We start from the raw sequence: 24,036 nt of genomic DNA on the forward strand, positions 1-24,036 counted from the left end.
CTGAAAACTCCAAACTTCAATGCCATAAAAAGTGACCAACTTAATTTTTGACTTGTAAGCTTGTGACATACATTGAAATTAATGTTTCCTAAATTGTGCAGCAAACAAATAAATACCCCTGATAGCCTGTGACAATCTGACTGCTACATGAGCCTCATTAGGTAATATTCCAGTAACGCACACAGCTAAGTAATCGTATACTTGTACTCTCTCAATAGCTAACCCTCATGCATAGAAAGATTTTCTTCACATATGTTTTCCTAAACACTAAGGTTGCTGTTTTATTGGTATTCACCCGGAAGCTCACTTCATTGATATACAGGGTATATGCATCTATTGATCTTTGGAGAGAACTAGACATTCTGGCCAAAAATACGCTATCATCTGCGTATGACAGTATCAGGATTTAAAATTCTTTCAAGTTCTGCCATACTGCAGGACTGTGCTGTTGTTCTCATGAACATGTGCAATGATTCAGAATAGATTCTTTAGAACTCCCATGTCCATCACTGTAAGCTAGAGTTTCTGACGGTTCACTGAATCGAAAGTTGCAGCCTGATCCGTGAACGCTGTTAGGTAAGAATTGATGCAGTCCAACTAGTGTGGGAAAACACAAGACCTATCTCTTGGTATTAGGTAACCCACCTTTTAATATAGACCTGTACTACACAAGTTGGTAGTGTGACTGAGCAGCCAGGCTTATCTGTAGAGCTGTACAATGAAATGAGTAAATACAGGTATCCAAGTTAACACTTACACACTTAAAGTTATAGTATAAATATATATATATATACACAATGATATTTAAAACATTCTTTAAAAAGCAGCAACTAATAATATCATTAATCCCAAGTTAGGATTCAATTAAAAAAGAGAACAATAAAGCAAGTGAGTAATTCTTTCATATGTTGTACATTTTCCAGCACATTGAGTGATGTCATTTGAGGTCAGTAATAACACTTATTTTGTATCACCTTTGCAGTATTGAGTTATAAGGTATGGAAAGGTTATATTTATATCAGAGCATACTGGTATTCTAGTTTCTCCCATAGGGATGCAAGCAGTCTTTTATCCCAGAAATAATAATGTTCAACAATTAAAACCTGCAAGGTAACAAGTACTTCCAAAGCCAATAGGTTCAGAAGGGGGGCCTTTAGGGAGCCAGGACAGCCAAAGACAATGGGCCAGTTCAAAGTTATGATGCCCTCTTCTTAGAAAATGTTTTAAAATAGTCAGTAGTTCAAATAGAAAATCACATCAACCCAAGAGGAGTCACCTTGAAGAAGCACAAGCTGCAAGGCCAGTGCAAGTGAGTTCAGGTACACTCTAAAGAGGGTTAAAATAGCCCCCCGGGTAGGAAGCACCACAAATGGCAAAAGTGTGATGTACCCCAAGCCCCACAGTACCTGTTAACTGAAGAAATTGTTCCAGCTGGATGCCTTCTTGTTGCAGTGCAGCAGACCCATTTTCCTGGTCCTTGGTCATGGTGACGAAAGAGAGGACGTCTGGCGGGCTCCCGTGACAGCACTCGAGAGAGAAGGACTTGGCAGCAATGTATTCTCCTTGATACAGCGGCTCTTTGTGGTTTTGCCACCTTTTTCTCAGTGCCAAAGAAGAACAAACAGCTCCGGTTAGAAGTTACTTGATCCCTCGTTCCTGGACTCTGGTGAGGGGACCTTGGATGAAGATTCCCTTCTTCTGTATGGTCCACTGGATGCCCACAAAGTTTTGTCCAGATTCGGACTTCGGAAGACAATGCACTCGATGATGGTCAGGGGTCCCCGGGTATTGGGATCTGCAGCCTTGGTAAGGCTCAGCAAGTTGGGGGTTGTGCCAAAATGAAGCATGTCTTAAGGCTAGTTGGTCCCACCAGCCCAAGGGAGGAAGTCATCCCGTACATGTCTTCCCAGTCAAAACGAATACATGGTCAGCACCGCTGCAGTGCTTCACAGGGCACTTGGCGCTCCACGTGGGTTCTCCTGGCATCTCTTCACATCTTCTTTGCAGGATGTTGTCCTCCAGTGGTCGATTCTGTCTCTAGCCCCAAAAACCTCCCCTTTTAAACAAGTTCCCATTCATTCACAGCCCTAGGCTGTCAATCACGCAGCAGGGTGGCTAACCTGATGGACAGCCAGCCGGCCAATCACAACTGGTTTCACTCAGGTACACCTAGAGACACCTAGAGACAAAAGACAGGGACCCTCCCTCACTTCCTGCCTTTCCAGACACACTGGAGCGTGGGCGGGCTTCAGGGCTGAAGCCCACCAAAGGCAAAACACACACAGGATTCAAAACCAATTGAAACAACAGAGTAAAAGCCCAGAAGAAACTAACTGACAAGAAATGGCGACAAAAGAAGACAGGGGCCATTTTGGGAAAATGGTCACCCTAGGATGCTGTACTGCAGCTGAACTATCAGCCTGCAGATACATGCCACAAGGTAGTAAAAAAGAAACCACTGTCACCAGCCATTCAAGTTAGTTAGTGTAACAGAATGTTACATGAGCAGTGGGATAAAGGAGTTTCTATGTAACCCCCCAGCACTCCACATAGGGTGGTGTGTGCTGGACTCAAAAAAGAAAAGGTAAATAAGACCGGGGCCATTTTACTATTGTTGGGAACAGTGGTTTGCCCAAGAAAATGTAGTTAAACATTAATAGAAGTCTATGGGACTTCTCAGAGGCATTGCACAGAAGATGCTGTGTGTTACCATGCAAAAGCAGATGCCTATGGAGTTTACCAGACTGCATTAAACAGTGAGGAACACAAAAATCCTAGTCAGAAAAAACACACGAGAGAGTGAGAAAAAAGTCCCACTCACTGAGGAGTTAACATTAAAAAGCCCTGAATCCAGCATAAGGGCTGGGGGTCACTAAGGTTAAAGCAGATTGGCACAGAAATGAACATTCTTCCTAACACTCTTCCCCCCAGACTAAGGGACAGGAGGATTTAATAAACTGCTGGATGAATCTCTGGTTCCAGTCGTTCATACTGTCTGGAAAGACCATCAGCATTTTGTTGATTGCATCCTGACCTAAGCTCAATCAAACCCTTGGAGGCTGATAGACCATCTAAGTAGTTTAGGATTCCCCCTTTATTTGCATTAACCATCTCAAGGTTTGGTGGTCAGTTTGAATAAGGAAAGAAGAACCACACACGTATGGCCTAAACTTATTCACTCACCACACAATGGCAAAACACTCACGTTCTATGGTTGCCCACCTTGTTTAATAGCCCTTCAGTTTTCTCCTGATGAAGCAAATAGGGTGTTCTCTTCCTTGCTCATCCAGTCTTAAGACTGCACCTATCCCTGTAATGGAAGCATCTTTTTGTACAATAAAGGATTTGCTATAATCAGGAGCTCTTAAGACTGGAGCTTTTCAGAGAGTCTGTTTCAGCCCTTCAAATGCCTTGGCACACTCCTTATTCCATCTGACCTTCTTAGGAAATTTAGGAGAGGATTTGACATTCAGGGGAGAAACTATCTCTCCATAATTTTCAAGTATATTTCTGTAGTACCCAGTGAGACCTAGAAAGGCTCTCACTTCGGTCTGAGTAATGGGGGTGGCCCAGTCCTGTGCAGCTTGTCCTTCACTAGGCAAGGGCCTATTCTCGCCTCCGCCTACCTCTTACCTCACGTCTTACCTCATGTCCAAGGAAGACCTCTTTGCTCTGATCTGTTTGACACTTGCCTTTATGGTCACATAGGCCTGTTCAAGAGCCTGCAATATGTATCGTAGGTGATGAAGATGGTCTTCCAAAGTGGGGCTGAACACTGCAATGTCATCCAAGTATCCCATGCAGAAGTCCTCTAACCCATTCAGAACCACCTGGTTAACCATCCTTTGGAATGTATCAGGTGCATTCTTTAGTCCAAAAGGCATAACCCTAAACTGATATAAGCCTCCTGGAGTGGAAAATGCAGTTTTCTCCTTGGCATGGTCTGTCAGTGCTATTTTCCAATAGCCTGAGGTCAAGTCAAATGTACTGAGGAACTTGGCTGCTCCAAGTTTATCCACCAGCTCATCTGTCCTTGTTAAAGGATGGGCATCAGTCTTTGTGACTGCATTTAAAGTTCTATAGCCCACACAGAATCTCATTTCATTGGTTCCTGCTTTTGGCCCTAGTACAACTGGACTAGCCCATGGACTGGTAGATGGCTCTATAACCCCAAGGTCAAGCATCTTGTTGACCTCTTCCTTTATGTGAGTTCTGACATGATCAGACTGTAGCCCCTGCTTTTGACAGGGAGACTGTCACCAGTGAGTATACCATAGCTGGCCCTAAGGGGTCAAGCCTGGAGGCAGAGAAAACAGAGGCAAACTGAGCCAACAGAACTTTGCACTCCTCCTGTTGCTGCAGAGTCAGATCTGAAGAGAGTTTAACTCCTTCAATTGTCTCATCTGAAGGGTGTTCCCTGAGGAGATCAGGGAGAGGCTCACTCTTCTCCTCCTCTTGATCAGAGACTAGAAGCAAAGCTCCCAGTTCTGGTCTAGAGACCTAAGCCTTCAAACGGTTAGTGTGAAAGACCGTAGGGGCCTCCTTGGGGTTGCCCAAGTCCACAAAATATTTAACCTCTCCAAGTTGGCCTACAACTTGGAAGTGTCTGATCCATTTGTCCTTTAAGGCCCTCTGCCCTATAGGAACCATAGTACTAACCGATCTGGAGTAAACTTCACCATGTTGGCCTTCTGGTCATGGCAATGTTTGACCAGAGCCTGCCCAGCTTTTAGGTTTTCAGTTGCTTCAGTCATCAAAAGTACCATCCTCCCCCTGAGGCCTAGTACATAGTCAGTGACGCAGACTTGCTTTAGGGATGGAAGACCCTCCAAACATCTTTTGATCAGGGCCAAAGGACCTCTGACAGGAGGACTGTAGAGGAGCTCAAAGCGGCTGACACCCATTCCAGCTTGAGGCACCTCTCTATAAGCACATGCAAGGCATGGCAGTATAAGGTCCCACTTTCTTCTCAGGGGTTCTTCTAAGGCACCTATCATGCTCTTCATTGTTCCTTGAAACCTACCTACCAGCCCATTTGTTTGAGGGCGGTAGGCAGTTGAGAACTTGTAAGTTACTTCACAGTTTTTCCACATGGTCTGCTAGTAGTGGGACATAAAATGTGACCTCCTGTCAGAGATAACTTTCTTTGGAAACCCAACCCTGTTAAAAATACCAAGGCAGGTCTTAGCCACTGCTTGGGCAGTAACAGTTTAACAGTTTTCATAGTATTGGCTCAGGGTACCTGGTAGCATGGTGTACCAGAACCAATATAAATCGGTTGCCTGAAGAGGTTGGAGGGTCTAGGGGATCAACACTGTCAATCCCCACCCTCTCAAAAGAAACTTCCACCACTGGGAGGGGCACTAAAGGTGCAACATTCTTTGAACCACTTTTGCCAGAGGTCTGGCAGGTGTGGCAGCTTCTACAATGGTTGTCAACATCTGCACCCATCCTGGGCCAGTAAAAGTACAGCAAAAGCCTCTCTTTGTTCTTCTTGGAACTCAAGCGACCAGCCAGAGGTATCTCATGTGCTAGTTTTAGTAGCTTGGATTTCTCCTCCTGAGGTAATACCAGTCGCCTGAAGTCCCCTGGGGTAGATTCTGTAGGCTCACTGTAGAGGAGACCATCCTCCCAGCAGAGTCTATGCTTCCCTGACTCTTGCCCTTCCAGCTGGGAAGCTGTCTGTTGTCTCAGACCTTCTAGAGAGGAACACTCTCTTTGTCCTCTTCTGAAGTCTATCCTAGAGGGTCCACCTCTGCATGCAAAGTCTGCAGCTCAGGATGGTCTCTAGAATCCAGATCTTCCAAGCAGGGAAGGATCTCCTCCAGTTCTGTTTCACCAGTAGCTGGGTTTTCAGGAGTTGGTTCATCCACCCACTCAGCCGGGGATGGGTCACTGGGGTGACCTGGGACTGTCCTCTCTGGGAAGTCCTTGTTTTCAGAGCAGGTTTGGGTTTGAGACCCTTTTTCTTACCAGACACTCTGGATTTCTCCTTGGTCTCTTTCTTCTTTCTGGAAGTGGAAGGTTGCCCTGTGTGCTGGTTTGAGATGCTGGGTTTCTCCTTGATCTCACACTGAGAGTCTCTCAATGTTGCTTCTCTGGCCATTCTTGTCAGCTCCTGTTTCTTTTTGCTAGGAGGCCTGGGATTACTGGAGACTACTCCAAGAGTTTTCAAGTCATTACCCAACAGAACGCTCTCAGGTACTGCAGATTGCACACTAACAGGAATGTGTAAAGTCATGTCATTGCACTGGATAAGGGCTGGCAAAATAGGAACCATTTGGAGAGGGCCTCCAGCAAGTTTAGTGGGACCTTTGAGTGCCTTAGCTAAATCCCCACGTTTGACGAAGCTTTCATCACCCACTGTAGTGCTGCCCCCATTGTCTCTGATGGCAGAATTCTCCTGGCCATCTACACATACACTGTCCTTATAATATTTGTTTGTGTTGTCAGGTATGGTATTATGCACATCTATAATCTGTTGTTCCCACAGACCCAAGGACACTAAAGAAACACTAGCTTGAACTCCAATGGGGTCATCAGCTAGTAGGCAAAAGTGAGCACCTGTCATTGGAGCTTCCTCCTCAGGAGTGAAGGCTAAGGAGACAGTGTGGACCCCTGAAGGTTTACCCTTGCATCTGGGATACCATTCTACATGGTCATGCTGGAATAGGGGTTTCTGGTAACCTCCCTCTGCTTTGGCTCCAGAGGTTTCACTAGACCTGTTAGGTTTCCCATGGAATTTACCCTTGTGGTTTGTGTGGCCCTCGTTAGCTGATTGAGGATTGGAATTTGCTTTACTATCTTTCTTGTGCTTTTTCCCCCCATCCTTTTTCTGAATTGCCGCAGAATCCTTATGAGTGGCCCTGTTGTCTACCCATATGTCTGCAGCTTGAGCTTGGCTCTTGGGATCAAGTTCCTTAGAGTCAGCCAGGTGCTGCCTCAGCTCAGGAGAGCAGGCATCAAAAATATTCTCTAGTAAAACCAAATTCCTCATTCCTTAAGCCAACCATCTAGGTTTTTCAGGCGTTCACAAACCCGGGTAGCCCAAGGGGTACCATCTTTCTTTTTATAGTCTCTAAACCTTTTAATGTATTGAGAAGGAGTCTTCCCAAATCTGGCAATAAGAGCTTGTTTGACAAGTCCATAATCTTTTCTGACATTAGCATTCAACTCCATAATAGCATCACAACCACTCTAGGGGAGCCTGGACATGCTCCATGCAACTAAATCAGTCCCACAAATATTCTGCAACCATAAGTAAATTCAAATCTACTCAACCAATCCAACACATCAAGTTTAGGATCATACATACTTACAGCCTCTTTTGGTAGGCGAGGTCTCCTGGGACTTGTAGACCGAGAAGACCCTGTAAAGGAAGTAGAATCAAGTGACATCTTTTTCATATCATATTCATGCTGCATTTCTTTTTCTCTGAGCCCTCGCTCTTTGTCTTTGCCCTCAGACTGTACTGCAAGTTTCTTGAATTCTAGCTCCAGTCTCATTCTTTCAATTGAGAGATATTCTGGGCTTACATTGTGACCCACATGGGTCGTGATAGGAGTCTGTTGAAATATAGGAGAAGGCTGTAGAGGGGAGTTACTCACTCCTTGAGGATCCTCCTCACCTTCTGATCCATTTGGCAGAGTGGAGCTAAGCTCTAAACTATCATTTTCATACATTTCTTCCATATCAATGTTGGGAGTAGGGGTTATGGGCCCACGTCCAGGATTTTGGTGATTTAACAATTTTGGAATCAACTAATTTTTTCTTCCCTTTAAACTCAGTCCCCTTATTCCAGATAAATCTTTCAATTGTTCCATTGTACGTGCAGCAAGGGACTGTTTATTAAAATTATCAATTTCTGGCATTATTTTGTTACAGTTTACTTTACTTTTTGGTGGAGCTAGCCTTGTGGATGGTTTATTTAGGCACACGTATAACCAATAGTCACTGTAATCCACTCTACACCAGTCCCACCGCCTGCCACCAGTGTTAGGTAAGAATTCATGCAGTCCTACTAGTGTGGGACTACACAAGATTTATCTCTTGGTATTAGGTAACCCACTTTTTAATATAGGCCTGTACTACACAAGTTGGTAGTGTGACTGAGCCGCCAGGCTTATCTTAGGAGGGGTAATGTGAGCTGTAGAGCTGTACAGTGACATCAGTAAATACAGGCATCCAAGTAAAAACGTACACACTTAAGATAGGATTCAATTAAAAAAGAGAACAATAAAGCAGGTGAGTAATTCTTTCATTTCTTATACATGTTCCAGCACATTGAGGGACCTGATTTGAGGTCAGTAATAATACTTATTTTGTATCACCTTTGCAGTATTGAGTTATAAGGGAGGGAAAGGTTATAGTTAGATCAAAACATAGTGGTATTCTACAAAAACAGTTAGAATCTCCCAGAGGGGTGCAGGCAGTCTTTTATCCCAGCAATAATAGTGTTCAATAATTAAAACCTGTAAGGGAAAAAGCACTGCCAAAGCCAATAGGTTCAGAAGGAGGCCATTAGGAAGCCAGGACCACCAGAGTCAATGGGCCAGTTCAATGTTCTGATGCTCTCTTCTTAGAATTATTTTTAAATAGTCAGTAGTTCAAATAGAAAATCACAGCAACTCAAGAGGAGTCACCTTGAAGAAGCACAAGCTGCAAGGCCAGTGCAAATGAGTTGAGGTCAACTCTAAAGAGGGTAAAATAGCACTCTCCAAAAATAGGAAGCACCACATATGCCAAAAGGTTGATTTACCCCATACCCCACAGTACCTGTGAACTGAAGAGTGTGTTCCAGCTGGATGCCTTCTTGTTGCAGTGCAGCAGACCCTTGTTCCTGGTCCTTGGTCGTGATGACAAAAGGGACGACGTCTGGTGGGCTCCTGTGGCAGCATTCAAGAGAGGGACTCGGCAGCAATGGATTCTCCTTGATTCAGCAGCTCTTTGTGGTTTTGGCACCTTTTTCTCAGCGCCAAAGAAGAACAATCAGCTCAGGTTAGAAGTTCCCTGATCCCTCAGTCCTGGACTCTGGTGAGGGGACTCTGGATGAAGATGTCCTGCTTCTGTAGGGTCCTCTAGATGCCCACAAAGTTTTGGCTGGATTTGCACTTCGGAAGACAATGCACTCAATGATGGTCAGGCGTCCCCGGGTATTGGGATTCTGCAGCCTTGGTAAGGCACAGCAAGTCATGGGTTGCACCAAAATGAAGCTTATCTTATGGCTAGTTGGTCCCACCAGCATAAGGGAGCAAGTCGTCCCGTACAGGTCTTCGCTGTCGATTTGAAAATGGGGTCAGGACAGCTGCAGGGCTTCACCGGGCACTTCGCTGGTCCAGGAGGGTGCTGCTGGCGTCTCTTCTCGGCTTCTTCTTCGGATGTTGTCCTCCAGTGGTCGACTCATCCTCTAGTCCCAAAAACCTTGCTTTGTATGCGGAGTGGAGTCGAGTGATGGAGCAGTCTGTGCAGTCAGCAGATTGTGTTTCTTTTGCTGCTGCAGTCTTTCCACGCTGCTGTTGAAAAAAGGAGAAGCCTTCAAGAACCCGAGAATTTCGCAGAGCGAAGCGGAGTCGATTGGTGGAGCAGTCTGTGCAGTCAGCAGATTGTGTTTCTTTTGCTGCTGCAGTCTTTCCACGCTGCTGTTGAAAAAAGGAGGAGCCTTCAAGAACCCGAGAATTTCGCAGAGCGAAGCAGAGTCGAGTGGTGGAGCAGTCTGTGCAGTCAGCAGATTGTGTTTCTTTTGCTGCTGCAATCTTTCCACGCTGCTGTTGAAAAAAGGAGGAGCCTTCAAGAACCCAAGAATTTCACGAAGCGGCGTGTAGTCGAGTGGTGGAGCAGTCTGTGCACGGCCAGGCTGCTGGGCTTTGAGTGGCGTAGGACTTGTGACTGCGTTTCAATCCCGTTTGGTCTTGCAACAACATTAAAGCTGAGGTAATTGCCTTCACACGTTTTCTCACCCACTCTTCGCTGCAGTTTATACGTTAGTGCCTATCAAGCACTTAGCATTGCCGCTGCATTAAATCACTGGGAAAGTCTAAAACTCTCTCTTTGTGCTCTCACCCGCGAATCCTCCCGATATACCAAGGGTCCAATATAACACTGCACCACTCTCTTAAAAATATTCTGGGCAGTGTATATTCTTCAAGAGAGGCCCCGTTATGCTGGCACGTCTCCTATCCTGCTGTTTTGCATAGTGGCTGCTATCCCCACGAGGAGGACAATGAGGAGGAGTCTTAACTTGTGAGCGGTCATCCTGCATGCAGTGTTCTGGCCGGGGAGTGTGAATACTATTCATAATCGGGGAGAAACGCTATATTGACAGCTGAAGATAGCATTGTTTAGTCTATAGACTGGAATTCTGTCATTTGCTCATAAGTGTGGGGACTGCGGGCGAAGAGCCTTTGACACACGTGTTGACCCTTGGGCTTTTTGCATCAAGTACGTTTACTCTTTGCTCTTTAGGTATAAGCTGGAGACGAAATAGTAGCACACCTACAAGATCACATCTAAGAGCATAACAATGTCAAAACCATACAATCTTCAGAGTGCCCTGCAGGATACTGGCACATCTGTTCTGATGACGACTTATCCCACACTCTCAAATGAAATGAGCAAACTGGCAGAGATGGGCACATTTAAGCACTATAAATCTGGGGGTGGCGTTTTTATTCCACCTCAAAGCGTTTACCCGTCAGATCTTCAGCACCCCACATGTTCAGGGCTCCGTGGTGTTCTATCGCAGGCAAGAACTGAAGTGGGATAATCCACTTGGTTAAGCCATCCCATCTGCGACCAGTTTCCTGTCAACCTCAGTTACACTTTAACCACAACTACACTAAGGAACACTATTGGGAGCATGTTCCAAATAGGTTCAGTGGGTGTGGTAGAAGTGGATCATGGAACTTCTAACGAAGACACAGCAATTCACCCTCAATCTGGGGAACAATTGGAAAAGTCATTGAATAACAATGACTTGCTCGCCGAAGAACTATTAGAATTTGAAAATCGAGCCGCAACTGAATCATCATACAAACTCAACGCCTTATCAACAACGTGGGAACATGATCCCTCATCCAAAATATTGCAAGTGAAATCGCCACTGAGAGCACAAAGTCCGGCTGCCAAAGCCAAGCCACGAGAAGTGAAGGAGTCAAATGAATTGGCTCCTCCAACAATAATGGCTCTCAATTTTGTACTAAGCTCATTGGTAAAGGTATTTGAGAATCTGAGACTTGACGTTCAGCAACAATCAGGTACTTTATTGGAAATAACGAAAGAACTGGAAATGAGCGAAATTACCATGGTTGCCATATAAACAGCTTTCAATGAATCTGAGTGAATTGCGCACAGTGTCTCTGGCCCAATCTTCTAAATTGGACCCGCTGATGGAACAGTGAGGTGGGGCCAAGGTACAAATCAGATCCTTGTCTGAGAAAGTTGATCGCCTGTCCCAAACATCACCTGAGGCTATGCCCCTGCCAGCAGATATTATAAATCTGGCTGATGACCTCAATGATACTCCTCTCTCAGCCTCTGTAATGGAAGAGTTTATCCGCTTAGCACAAGTGGCTGAGATGGATCCACCGGAGGAGAGTCCTGAAGAGGTGGTGGAAAATAACACTTCCTCAGCTCCAGACTTAGTGGTACAGCCCCGGAAAATGAAGTCTAATGGGAAAACTAAAAAGCAGAAGAAGAAGATGAACAAGGGCCAATCTGAACCATCAGCAACAGAGGGAAACAAACATGCGAAAATAAAACAGAAGAATATCATGTCAGATACCAACCGATTCATTAAAAAGCTTAAAGGGAAGCCCTCTTTGGCTGTTGCCGCAGAAATTCCCAAGGTAGCTAACCCTGGAAAGGGGGCAAAGGCTAAGAATTCTTCAAAACCTCTGAAACAATCTGATGGAGTACTATTCGAGGCGGGGTTGAAAGCCACTATAGCTGTTGCTATTCAAACTGACCCTATTGTCCCACCTAGGAAAATAGCTCCTATTTTTCTGAAAGCCACAAAAAAAATCCAACGAGTTGAAACCAACACTGAAACTTGCGGCGATTTTTTAAAAATCAAGTTTAAAGTCTAGCCCCATAAACCAAAATGCCCCAAACTTGGTTGATTCAGGCTCTATCAAGTCAGTGGTACCTGAATTAACTCTGTCACCTGAAAATGACCTACAGTTGGGAGTAAACGTAGGCCATGTGCCCTTATCCCAACAGGGCCTGGGGCCGCAAATAGCCGGCCCGGGCCAGTGGAATCAAGCATGGACACTTCAATTAAGACTAAGCCAAGGGACGGGGGGAGGGCAACATGATTCCCTTAGAACCATCCAGGACTTGGGGCTCAAAGTCTATTTGTCAAGAAAAACTCCAAATGAGATTGGAAAACCGCAATTGCATCGCTCAGCTATTCTAATGGAGATGAAGTCCATCCCTCATCTTCAGTACTTTTCGTCATCTGATATTGATCTGGTGGGCTTCCCTGATAATCAGAACACCAACACGGCTGAACTCTTGTTAAAATCGTGCTGAGCCAAGAGGACATTCTGGGAGCAAATGAGGCTTAGGATTAGAGGGACCTGTTGGTCTCCAAATTATGTCCCCAGAGTAAAGACCCACAATTGTTGAAAATCTCTGAATCTGGGCTGGTTACCGCTCCATTTGGTTCAGGCGGAATTGCCCTCCCCCCCACGAATATGTGGACACTAGTTCCGGAGATCATCTCACAAGTCCTCCTTAAACTGGGCATGAACCAACCCAGTCTCTAGTAGGCAAACAGTTAAATGTACTCCCATGGAACTCGAGAGGCCACTCATCTTTTGTCTCACACCCTAGCAAAGCCTTGTCTCCTCATATCTCAGATCTATTTCTTCTTCAGGAAACATGGTTGACTTTTTCAGAGGGGATCGATGGGTTTACAACATTCCAGCAGTTAGCCCTTTACCTGGGAGGGGGAAGACCGGTGGATGGTCTTCTGACGGCCTGCAATAATCATGTCTTCACCTTCTCAGAATTGCTATCAAAAGACAAACAGGGCATCTTGATAGTGCGATTTGGGAAAGCTGGAGGTCAGGGTAATCTATGATGGATAGTGGTTAAACTCTACTGGAATCCGCTGGCATCCAGTCTACTTGTTTTCCTACAGGATTTATCAGACTGTTTGGTTGAGTTTTCATCTCTTTTTCCCCTCTGATGAAATTATTATAGCGGGTGATTTGAATTCCCAGTGTATATCCACCAAAGATGAGATCTCGGTCAAAACTAAATTTAGTACAAAGAATGGTAAAATCTGGCGAAATTTCATGAGGGAATGGGATCTCTGGATGGGGACTTCCCAAGTGCCCGACCTGGCACAGATGAGCTTCTTTCTCTACGTTAGACTATTTCTTTTTAACACAGAATATTTTGGACAGATGTCTTAAATTGGAAATTGTGGAGGGAAATAGAGATGATCCCGACATGTTAATAGCCTCACTTACCCGAGAAGCTGATCATGCACCTTCTCACAATTTCTATGAACTTATTGTAAATTCTGCTGGTAATCGTCTGAGGAAATTTGAGAGAGGGGGTTCGACTTTGACTGATAATTTGGATGAACGAGTCGGACAGCTGTCTGGTTGGCTAGATTCCTGAACTTTTTATTGGATCTAAGCCCGCAATTCGAATTAGCACACAAAATACAGGTTACACATAAACACTCATATGATCCTCGTATTCATGAACAAAAGAGGCTTAAACGTCAATAGAGAGCTATACTAAAAAAGGGGGTCCTTGATAAGAGGCACCTAGAAGAACCGCTTAGGTGCCTGAATAATAAGTATAGGAATTGGATACATTCATATAGGCACCTAATATACCAACAAGATGGCGAAAAGATGTTTGGGCACTGGTGGGCTCTCTTAATAATCGATCTGTTGATAACCAGGAAACCTTATTACAAGAACAGGTATGGACTAAGCATTTCTCTGAGGTTTATGTATTGTCAGATACTCTAGTACCGATAACTGAGGTGAAATGTAGGTGGTCGCTATCTTTTTCTTGTGAGATGATTGAAAATCTGATAAAAAAATCATCAACCTCAAGAGAGGCTGGTCCCAATGGATTGAGCAACTCTATCTTAAAAAGGAATCGGGCCCTTTGGGCAAAGGTGCTAAAATGCCTTTTTGACAACATCTTACTCTCCAAGGAACTACCAGATTCCTGGAGGTTGTCTGTAGTGATTCCTATCTATAAAAAGGGGACCGCCTAACGGCTTCCAATGATCGCCCCCTATCGTTATTAGATGCGGATAGTAAAATCTTTGTTGGTAATATACTGGACGAGATGGAAAGCTGGGCCAAATTGAAAGGTATTATACCCAAAAATCAAACTGGCCTTAGAAGGGGTCTCTCAACATCCCTCAACGGGTTGGTCTTAAGCTATCTAAGTGTGCAATCCCTCATGAAGGGAGGCTCCCCCCTTTTTGGAGCTTGGATTGACCTATCACAGGCGTTCGACACTATTAATAGAAATCTTCTTTGGAAAAAGTGGAACGCCTGGGGGTTCCCGCCAAACCTCCTTTCTATCCTGTTCCAACTCCATCATGATTCGTCGATGCGAGTTAGGTTATCTAGATCAGGAACATTGTCTGGCCCGATTGCCCCCCTTCTATTTATACTCTTTATGTCCGACCTAGGCCTATGGTTGCTGGATAAAGGTTTAATCAACCCCAAAATCGGAGATACTCGAATAAATTGGTTGGCATATACCAATGACGTAGTGGTCTTTGACCACTCGCAAGTTGGGCTGCAACATCTACTCTCAGCGTTATCTGAATATGCAAAATGTAATGAGTTAAAAATCAACCCAAATAAATCTAGGGTCCTAGTTTTCAAGCATCCGAGAAGGGTACTTAAATCTTACCTTTGGGACTTGGAGAAATGCCATATTGACATTGTATCAGAAATTACATACCTAGGGGCAGTTATTGAAGCTTTCCCGTCTATGGGCCGCCTTTTAGCAACCATTGACCTTAAGGTTCTCAGAATGGGATCACAGATGAAAAGAATTCACCTTAAATTTTGCAAATTTTCAATTCAACCCTTAGTGAGGTTCTGTATAGGGTAAGGAGCCCTGATTATTCTGTTTGGCCTAGATTCTAATCCCGTATCTATTGATATAGAGTGGGATAGAATAGAGGCCAAACTTTGGAAAAGAACATTGAATTTGCCAAACTGTGTACCCATAGTGTGTTTAAGGTTTGAGCTCGGACTGACTTCTCTCAGGACTATGATGGAGTGTAAATGGATAGCCATGCTGAGACTAATTTTAGATCCACCACAGAGGTCACTATAGGAAGATGTAGCTCTTCTATTGGGAAAAGGAGGAAATGTGTTCCTCAATAATTTGACCCTAAAGTGTCAGGAAATTCTGCGTAATTCAGAATGCTCAATGGAACACCTGAGTCATAATCCAATGAAAGTCAAAGTTTGTCTGCAACGTATGGATTAGATTCGGACAATTGACAATATGAGGCTTGCAAAGATCTCTGCTTCATATTCACAATTAGACAAACCAAGATCTCGTATGCCCCAATATCTAAGAAAGTCATCTGATCCAGCGATCAGAGCAAACTTTCTAAGATTTAGACTACATTTATTCCCCACGCTGGAAATTCTCTCAATAAGAAATAAAGAGCAGTTCCCTACTACCAGTTGTGACAGATGCAACGAAAATATAGCCCAGTCGCTTCATCATTTATTATCAAAATGCTCAGGAACCTGGCCGTTAAGAGTCGCAAGATTCCAGAAATTTGTCCATGATGTAAGGTGGCTGAATTCGGACATTTTCTGGGACAAACTGTCATCTGGCAATGAGACTCTTTTAACTTTTGAAGTGGTTGCTGTTGTGAGAGCCCTTAAACTGCAGGAGCCAGGGCATACTTCGGACAACAGTGTAGTGATTTAGCTTTGAGTATTTCTGTAATGCGCTATTGCTCATGATCTGATAATTTTCTTTTCTGTACTTGCTGTGTCGTTTTATTTTGTATGAACAGTTAATTTGTTTATTAATTAAGTTTGTTTTTTAAGCGTGTGGGTGTCCCACGCAAAATAATTACTTTTTTTCTTTTCTTTTTTGTCTCTTTCTTATCTCTCTTGCAATTGGTTGAGAATGTTATGTGTATTTTATGGTATCTGTTAAAAGTCATTAATTGCTTCTTGCTTTGTATTCTATGTATGGCTATTACACTATAAATTAAAAGAAAATATATTTTTAAAAAATGCAAGTTCCCATTCATTCACAGCCTAGGCTGTCAATCACCCAGCAGGGTGGCTATCCTTCTGGACAGCTAGCCAGCTAATCAGAACTGGTTTCACTCAGGCACACCTAGAGACAAAGGACAGGGAAGTTTCGGGACCCTCCCTCACTTCCTGCCTTTCCAGACACACTGGAGCCTGGGCGGGCTTCAGGGCTGAAGCCCGCCAAAGGCAAAACCGATTAAAAAAACAAACAGAGTAAAAGCTCAGAAGAAACTGACAAGAAATGGTGAAAAAAAAAGACCGGGGTCATTTTGGGAAAATGGTCACCCTTGGTTGCTGTACTGTAGCTGAGCTATCAACCTGCTGATACATGGCACAAGGTAGTAAAAAAGAAACCACTGCCACCAGCCATTCAAGTGAGTTAGTGTAACAGAATGTTACATGACGAGTGGGATAAAAGAGTTACTATGTAACCCCCAGCACTCCACATAGGGTGGTATGTGGTGGACCCACAAAAGAAAAGGTAAGTAAGACAGGGGTCATCTTACTATTATTGGGAACAGTAGCTCACCCAAGAAAATGTAGTTAAACATTAAGAGAATTCTAAGAGACTTCTCAGTGGCACTGCGCAAAAGGTGCTGTGTGTCAGCATGCAAAAGCAGATGCCTATGGACTTTAGCAGACTCCATTAAACAGTGAGAAACACGAAACTCCTAGTCAGAAAAAAACACATGAGAGTGAGAATAAAGTCCCACTCGCTCAGGAGTTCAAATTAAAAAGCCTTGAGTCCAGCAAAAGAGCTTGGGGTCTCTAGGGTTAAAGGGAATTGACACAGAAATGAAAATTCTTCCTAACAAACGCCAAATATACATTCTTATTCGTGACAAACATGGATCTGGCTGCCAGCAGGTACATTTTCAGGACCTGATGTTCTATTCTTAAGTTTGCTCTAAAACCTGGCTGTCTGGGAGAGAGAATATTATTATCGTCAAACCAACCTTGTATCCCCTGTAGTATGGCCTTTCCAAAGATTCTAAATGCAGTGCGTTTTCAAGGAGTGATATTGGTCTATAACTATTTGCACTATTTGCATAAGCTTATCAGCCTTTTTATATATATAGGCTAGATATGAACTGAACTGATATGAACTGATGCTTCCAGCTATGAGGATATTAACTTTTCTCAACAAATTGGTTAAATGTCCTGATGAGCATTGGCCCCCAGATTTTCCTGTGTATTTCAAATAACTCAGAAGCTACACAATTGGGTCCCTGGATTCTGTTTCACTAACTGTGAACTAAACCAAACCATTGTCCGAAAGAAGTGCTCAGAAAAGATTAAAAATATTGCTCGACTTCTGGGCCTTAGCCATGTACATTGAGTATTGTATAAGGCTCCAAAATGCTGACATCAATTGTTTTCTTATATTACTGTCTCCATTTGTTGGTCACGCTGGTAGGTTAGACCATTCACTACCATTTCCCAGAAAATACAGCAGTTATTATCTCCAGCAGTCTCAAATAATTCCTCCCATGCCAACTCTATTATCTCATCATTTTGTCCCTTTAATTAATCTTTATATCATGTCCTTAGTGCAGGGATATTGTTATTAGTATATTCCTGACTTTTTAAAGATTTGAGTCGGGCCTAGTTGTTGTACTTGCATTCAATATCAACAAGCTACAGAAGCCTTTCTGTACTATGACAGGCATAGCTTCACCAAGTCATTCCATACGGGTCTGGTAATTAGTCACACGCTCTGCTGCAGTGACCTCGTCGGCTAAGCAGCTTTCTGTAAAAGTCACATTCTTTCCTATTAGACATAACATCTTAGATTCACCTATGTTGGGGTTTCACCCCAACTTTCAATGATTGGCTGAGATAACACTCTGTAAAAATTGTGTGTCTACTTCTGAATAGTAAAGGTGTTTCTTACTGGAGAGAGGAGTGATCACTGTTTATCTTCAACATTACTTCAAAGTCAACTGTCTGGTCCCAGTATGCCAACTCTACAATACAATAATCTATTATTGACCTTCCAAGTGGACCATTAAATGTTGGGCACCCAGGAATGTCAGGCGGTATTCTGCCATTAATAAACCTCAAGCCCTCATCCCAGAGTATTTTATGCAAACAAAGGCTGACATTGTCCATAGGCGAAACATCCAATTTTGGTTGTGATATGCCCTGTGCCCTGTCTTCATTACAATCAAAAAGTTCCTCTGTGGAGCCTTTCTCAAAGTTTAGGCTAAAATGTACCCCTAACTAAATTAAAAGGTTCCTCGCTAAACTCATATCCAAAAGTAACCTAATATGTTTTGCAACCCAGACTTAACTTGTTTCCATCGAGCATTATACCATTTTGATCAACTAAAATGATGAAATCCCCAACTTTTGAATTCTATTAATATTAACTGTAAAGTGCCACTATTAAGATGAATGTCAAACAAAACCTGCATAGACAAAGATATCAGAAGGCAGTGACCTTATTAGGATTTTTTTTCTGAAATCCAACTAAGGGCTTAGCAAAACCATTCTACTGAGACAGAACTAGACTCCACTCTTAGTATAAGGCTGTGCCACCTGTGAATATCGTAATGTAGATAGTGCAGCCAGGCTTATTTTAGGAGGGAGCGAGAGCTGTAGGAAAGTAAACAGAACCTGTAGTACACCAAGGATTCAATAGAAACACTTACAACCGGAAGTATTATAAGAAAAATAAAGGTTTATTATGAATACAAGTAGGCCACGTTAAGTCTTGGGGTAAGTACTGGTCATAGAGTCATAAACACATGTATAGAAACACACCACTATGCTTTAAAGTACACAGACCAAAGCAGAGACCTTGTCCAGAAAACTAACAGTAGTTCTAGGCAATGGAGAGTAAAACCAAGGGTTACTTTTAAATTACTTTACAGTAAGTCACGGGTAGTAGACCCTGTCAGTTATGCAGTGACACTCAGTTAAGTAATCACATAATCAACCAACCCTGTTGCCCAGAAACTTTTCTGAAAAGTGGATCACAGATTCAAGGAAGAGTATATAGCTTTAACTACATTCAGGATAACACAGTTATACCAGGTGAGTAAAACCTTTTGGTTTACTATTCAATTAGAGTTGCTTTTCAGATCAGTGGAACACAGCCTAAGATAAGCACGAACTCTTTACACTAATTTAGGATTCACCTGGCAGACCAAGGTCAGCTAAACCTACAGAGCACGTTTTAAGAATGTCACACAGCTATTCTAGGCAGGTAAAACCTAATGTTATAATTGACTATTACAGTTGCTTTTCAGGTCAGTGAAACACAGACTAAGGCAAGCAATAACTCTTGAATTTATTCTAGGATGGCACACAGTAAAGTTTCTATTCAAGGTAAGTAAAACCCCTATACTTTTTAAAGGAGCTACCAGCAACTTAAAGGTAGATATAAACCTAAGACTGTTTTAGAATCTGTATAAAACAGACAAGGGAAAGCAAAACGCAGTTGGGGAACTTACATACTAATATTCTGAAAGAAATAGTTAAGTGAAGCCAACAGCATTACTTTTGGGAAGAGGCACAACCAATTCACAGGCGAGTAAAACAACCTTACATATACTTTTCAGAATGGCACAACACACATTCAAGGTAAGTAAGAACGTTTGTAACTGCTCACTCTCAGAGTCACAGTTACCAACTAACTCTTTCACAAGTAATTACCTTTCAAATACTTGTTATTCTTTTCAACACATAGGGCCTCATCAAGAGTTTTGCGGTAACGCTTTGGCCACATTTAAGGGTCCGCCAATTAATGGCTTGGCGGATTTACCCCCAGCTCTGAGCTGGGGGCAAATCCGCCGCGATTGTGCCGATTTTCGGTGCTATTACCACCGGCGTTAATACTGCCAGTGGTAATAGTGCTGAACATTCCCCATTGGGCCCAGTGGGGAATGCGAAATTCCCGAATGGGCCCAATGGGGAATGGGGACTTACCGTTCAGCCAAACCCATGATCCGGCACTAATAGCACCGGGGGGTTTGGCGATAGGGCTAATAGCCCCAGCGGTAATACCGCCGGGGTTAGCGCCCAACTCGTGATGAGGCCCATAGTCCTTTACCTATCCAGTCCTTGCCTAGTCTATGGCATGCGTTCACTCAGAGGCAGAAGAGGGACCCTGGTGGTCTAGGAGCCTGCTGTAGGCAGGTTGAGATAGGGTTCTGTTTCAGAAGTAGTCAGAGTTCCTGTGGAAGACTGTTCAAACAAGTAAGTGTTTCACTTTAAAGTTAGTTAGGGTCCAGGGACTTCTCAGAAGACACCATAGGAGGATTCCAGCAGTGGGCCTGGGTGAACTGGATTACAGGACACCCAATCACAAGAAACACTGCAAAGCTTTACAGAAATCACAAAGGCTTAAGGTAGGTAAATACCTCAGCCAGCCAACAGAGTACCTTAGCAAAGAAGAAGAGTTGCATCAAGAAGACTTCAGGATCTGCAGCCAAAAACCTGGTCGATTAATTCCTTTATCATGAAGACTGAAGACAGGACACTGGAAGGGCTTTCGCAGCACAGATCACAGGGAAGGCACTGGGCAAGAGGTTCTTTGCATGGTTTACTCAGCACAGAAGAAGAGGTTGCAGCGGGGAACACTTAAGGATCTAGAGCCAAAAAACCTGGCCACTGAATTCTTTGTTGTGACGACAGAAGGCAGGACTCTGGAAGGGATTTCGAAGCAGGGATCAATGGGGAAGGCTCCAGGCAAGTGTTTCTTCATGGCTGGATGTGTCTCTGTAGCTTTGGCACCCTTTTCAAGAACCAGAAGAAGGCTGAATATAGAAGAATGGATGTGCGTCGCTAATATGGTCGAGCACTCTGGTGAGGGGACTTCAAGGACTGGAATCACACCTTTGGAGGTCCAGCAGGATGCCACCAAAGTGTCGGCTTAATTCGGAATTCGGAAGACCATGCACTGCACGATGGCTCAAGATCCCAGGGTATTGGGGGTACTGCAGCCGTGCAAGGTCACAGCATGACGTGGCATGTCTCAAAATTCAGCTCTTCTTGAGTCTAGTGGATGGATCTCACCAGGCTCTGTTTCAGGGTAGTAATTTTCCCCAGGTCGCCTAGAAGGAAGGGCTACAGCAGGCTTCGGTTAGAAAGCAGTCTCTCCGGTTGCTGGAAATTGTCTCACGTGTGTTTTTTCATCTTCATCTTCATCTTCGGATTCCGGTCCAGTCGTCGATTACCTCTTCAGCTTCCAGGATCAGACTTTTATGCAGGAAACCAGCCAATCAAACAGGCATGCAACATTCAAACCTGGGGGGCTGGCAGTCTTTTCAGGACAGCCAGCCTCCCAGTTTAACTGGATTCTCGCAGGCAGGCTGGAAGACAAAGGGCAGTAGAGTTTTGGACTTCTCCTTCGCTTCCTGCCTTCACAGACATGCTGGAGCCTGGGCGGGTTTGACAGAGGTCTCCCCCGAAGATAAAAATCACACAAAGGACTTTCCCACCCTCGAGGGTAGGGGAAGATCCAAGAAGGGACAAGAAGCATGGAAATGGCAAAAAAAGAAGACCAGGGCCATTTTGCTAAAATGGGCAACCATGGGTGCCTTTACCGCAGCTGTGAATACAACCTGCGGTAAAGGTGCACCGAATTTGTAAAAAGGTTTACTGCCACCAGCCATTTAAGGTAAGCGTGTCCCTGTAACAGAATTTTTACAGTGCTAGTGAGAAACGGGATACATTTTTATCTCCGGAGCACTCCACATAAGATGGGGGTGCTGGTTTCACCTAACAAAATGTAGAAGGGATAGAAGTATCCTTTCTACCCTTGGGAACTGTAGTTCTCAAAAGGTTAGCCAGAGAAAGTAAAAGGGGAGCCCAAAGGGCAACCCTGTAACAATAAAAAGGTATATACCAAAGGTTGTGAAAGAGGATAAAATTAAAAGGACACTATGGATAGTCTTAGAAATGACACCCATAAAAAGAGTAAAAGGATCTGTGAGTATGCAAAAAGGTTCCCACTCACTGAGGTATAGGGAAAAATAATCTATCAGTCCAGCAACAAGTTCTGGGGTTCTCACAAGTGAGGTAGATGTAGCTCTAAAGTCAAAATCTTACCTAACAGACCTTCCGGGTTTATAATTTGTTTATTGCAGTATTAAGCTTTTTACACTGGCAGGAACCTGTCTCTGATGAATTGGGTCAATGCCCATATTTCTGTCAAAAGTACAATATCAAATGTATCACTTAATTGTAAGAAAGTCGTCCTTTGCATTTCTCTTAAAGACCAGCAACATTCCAAACATTACCTGCAAATTGTTAACCTCATCCACAGCAGTACTCATGTAGCCGGTTGTTATTCTTGATGGCGTCACAAGAGTAGGCATGTTCTTGAAAGGGCCAATGTTGAGGGGCTTTGGCGTAAAAATCAGAACTCAGCCTGCCCCCTCTACCCGTCCCTTACTGAAAGTCAATCAACATCTTCCAATGTGTAATAATGGTTAATAGCACTTTGCACCCACAGTAGCGCATATTACTGTTTGCGATCCAGTTTCTACACTCTGGGTAGTATCTGCATCTACGCCATGAGGTTCCATTAGAGACAAACTCACTGCCTTCAACTGTGGATAATTTAGTCACCAGATCCTTCATGGGCTATATACTCACATTCCCAAGGAGTTTAGCCCCAACAGTGGAGGTTTGCGCCATATGCTCAACAGCAACTTCCTTCAAATAAATACCTAGTGTCAATATTTTGAGACCTCTTGGAAGCCACCTTGTTTGAGGCAGGCAGAGGCGGTTGCTTACCTTTTTGCCATGATAAACAGAACCTGGTCTGAAACCTCTGCACCCACAATATATGCGTCCACAGGCACTCTAAAGAGCACAAAAACACACAAGAAACCAGCTTCAAATCACTTCATATTATAGCTAAAAACTGAAACTAAAATCATTTAGCTTTAAATATGCAGTATATCCAGTATTTCTATCCTCTGGTTCGTTCACTAAAGATGTTAGTGCTTCACCAAGGAAATCGTGAAGCAATGAAAACAGGGGGCAAACGCCCAGCCAGCCAAGGACTATCAGAAAACAATAAATCTACCAAGGGTGCCATTCTCGCAAGAGAATATTTTAAAAATAAAAGTTAATTAGTGTTATGAATGTCGCTCCAGGTGCCACCCTGAATGCTGGTCCTAGCTTCTAACTTTAGCTATTTCGTACGGGGTGAGGTCAGGAAGAGACCTGCTCACCAGCTCGTACGCTAGTCTTGCCAAATCTCCCTTCTGCATGTGGCAACAGCAACACCCTTGCATCACAACACTGCATGCTGGACGCAACACGTCTCAAGCCGCACCCTATAGTGTACCAGCATAATAGGGTCGCCTCCGAGACCCATCACAATAATCATAGCCCTGATGATCTGTGATGTATCTACGATTAAAAGCCCAGATAACCAAATAAAACTCTGCAAGATACTGCCACTGAAACAACCTCCTTAGTCAATATGTGAAAACATTGTAAAACACTGTCATGAGCCCAGAAGCTCCCGGGCTCGCATATCTGATGAAAATAACAGATCTGATAATTTTTCAAGAGCTTTGGTTTGGCCAGTTCTCCTAGGGAATCAGTTGGAGGGTGAAGTGGAGGCAGACTGGTCTGTACAACTGAACAACTTTCCAAAAGCCACATACCTTTTAAGAATCACATAGACGGGGTGTGGAAGTATCTGTCACCTCTCAGTTTCAGAAACCTGTGAATGGGAATCCTCCAGCTATATCTGTCTCCCAGTAGTGCCTGACTGTTAACATCCCAACCTTTC

At 43.8% G+C, this 24,036-nt stretch overlaps 1 protein-coding gene across 6 annotated transcripts in view; it reads left to right on the plus strand.

The window, feature by feature from the left end:
- LOC138532704 (flavin-containing monooxygenase 5-like) overlaps window positions 1-24,036 on the plus strand; it is a 338,239-nt gene that overhangs the window by 175,537 nt on the left and 138,666 nt on the right. The window lies entirely within an intron of this gene.

Source organism: Ambystoma mexicanum, chromosome 1q (genome assembly GCF_040938575.1).
Source record: "Ambystoma mexicanum isolate Mex_15411 chromosome 1q, UKY_AmexF1_1, whole genome shotgun sequence".
NCBI classification, from domain to species: domain Eukaryota; kingdom Metazoa; phylum Chordata; class Amphibia; order Caudata; family Ambystomatidae; genus Ambystoma; species Ambystoma mexicanum.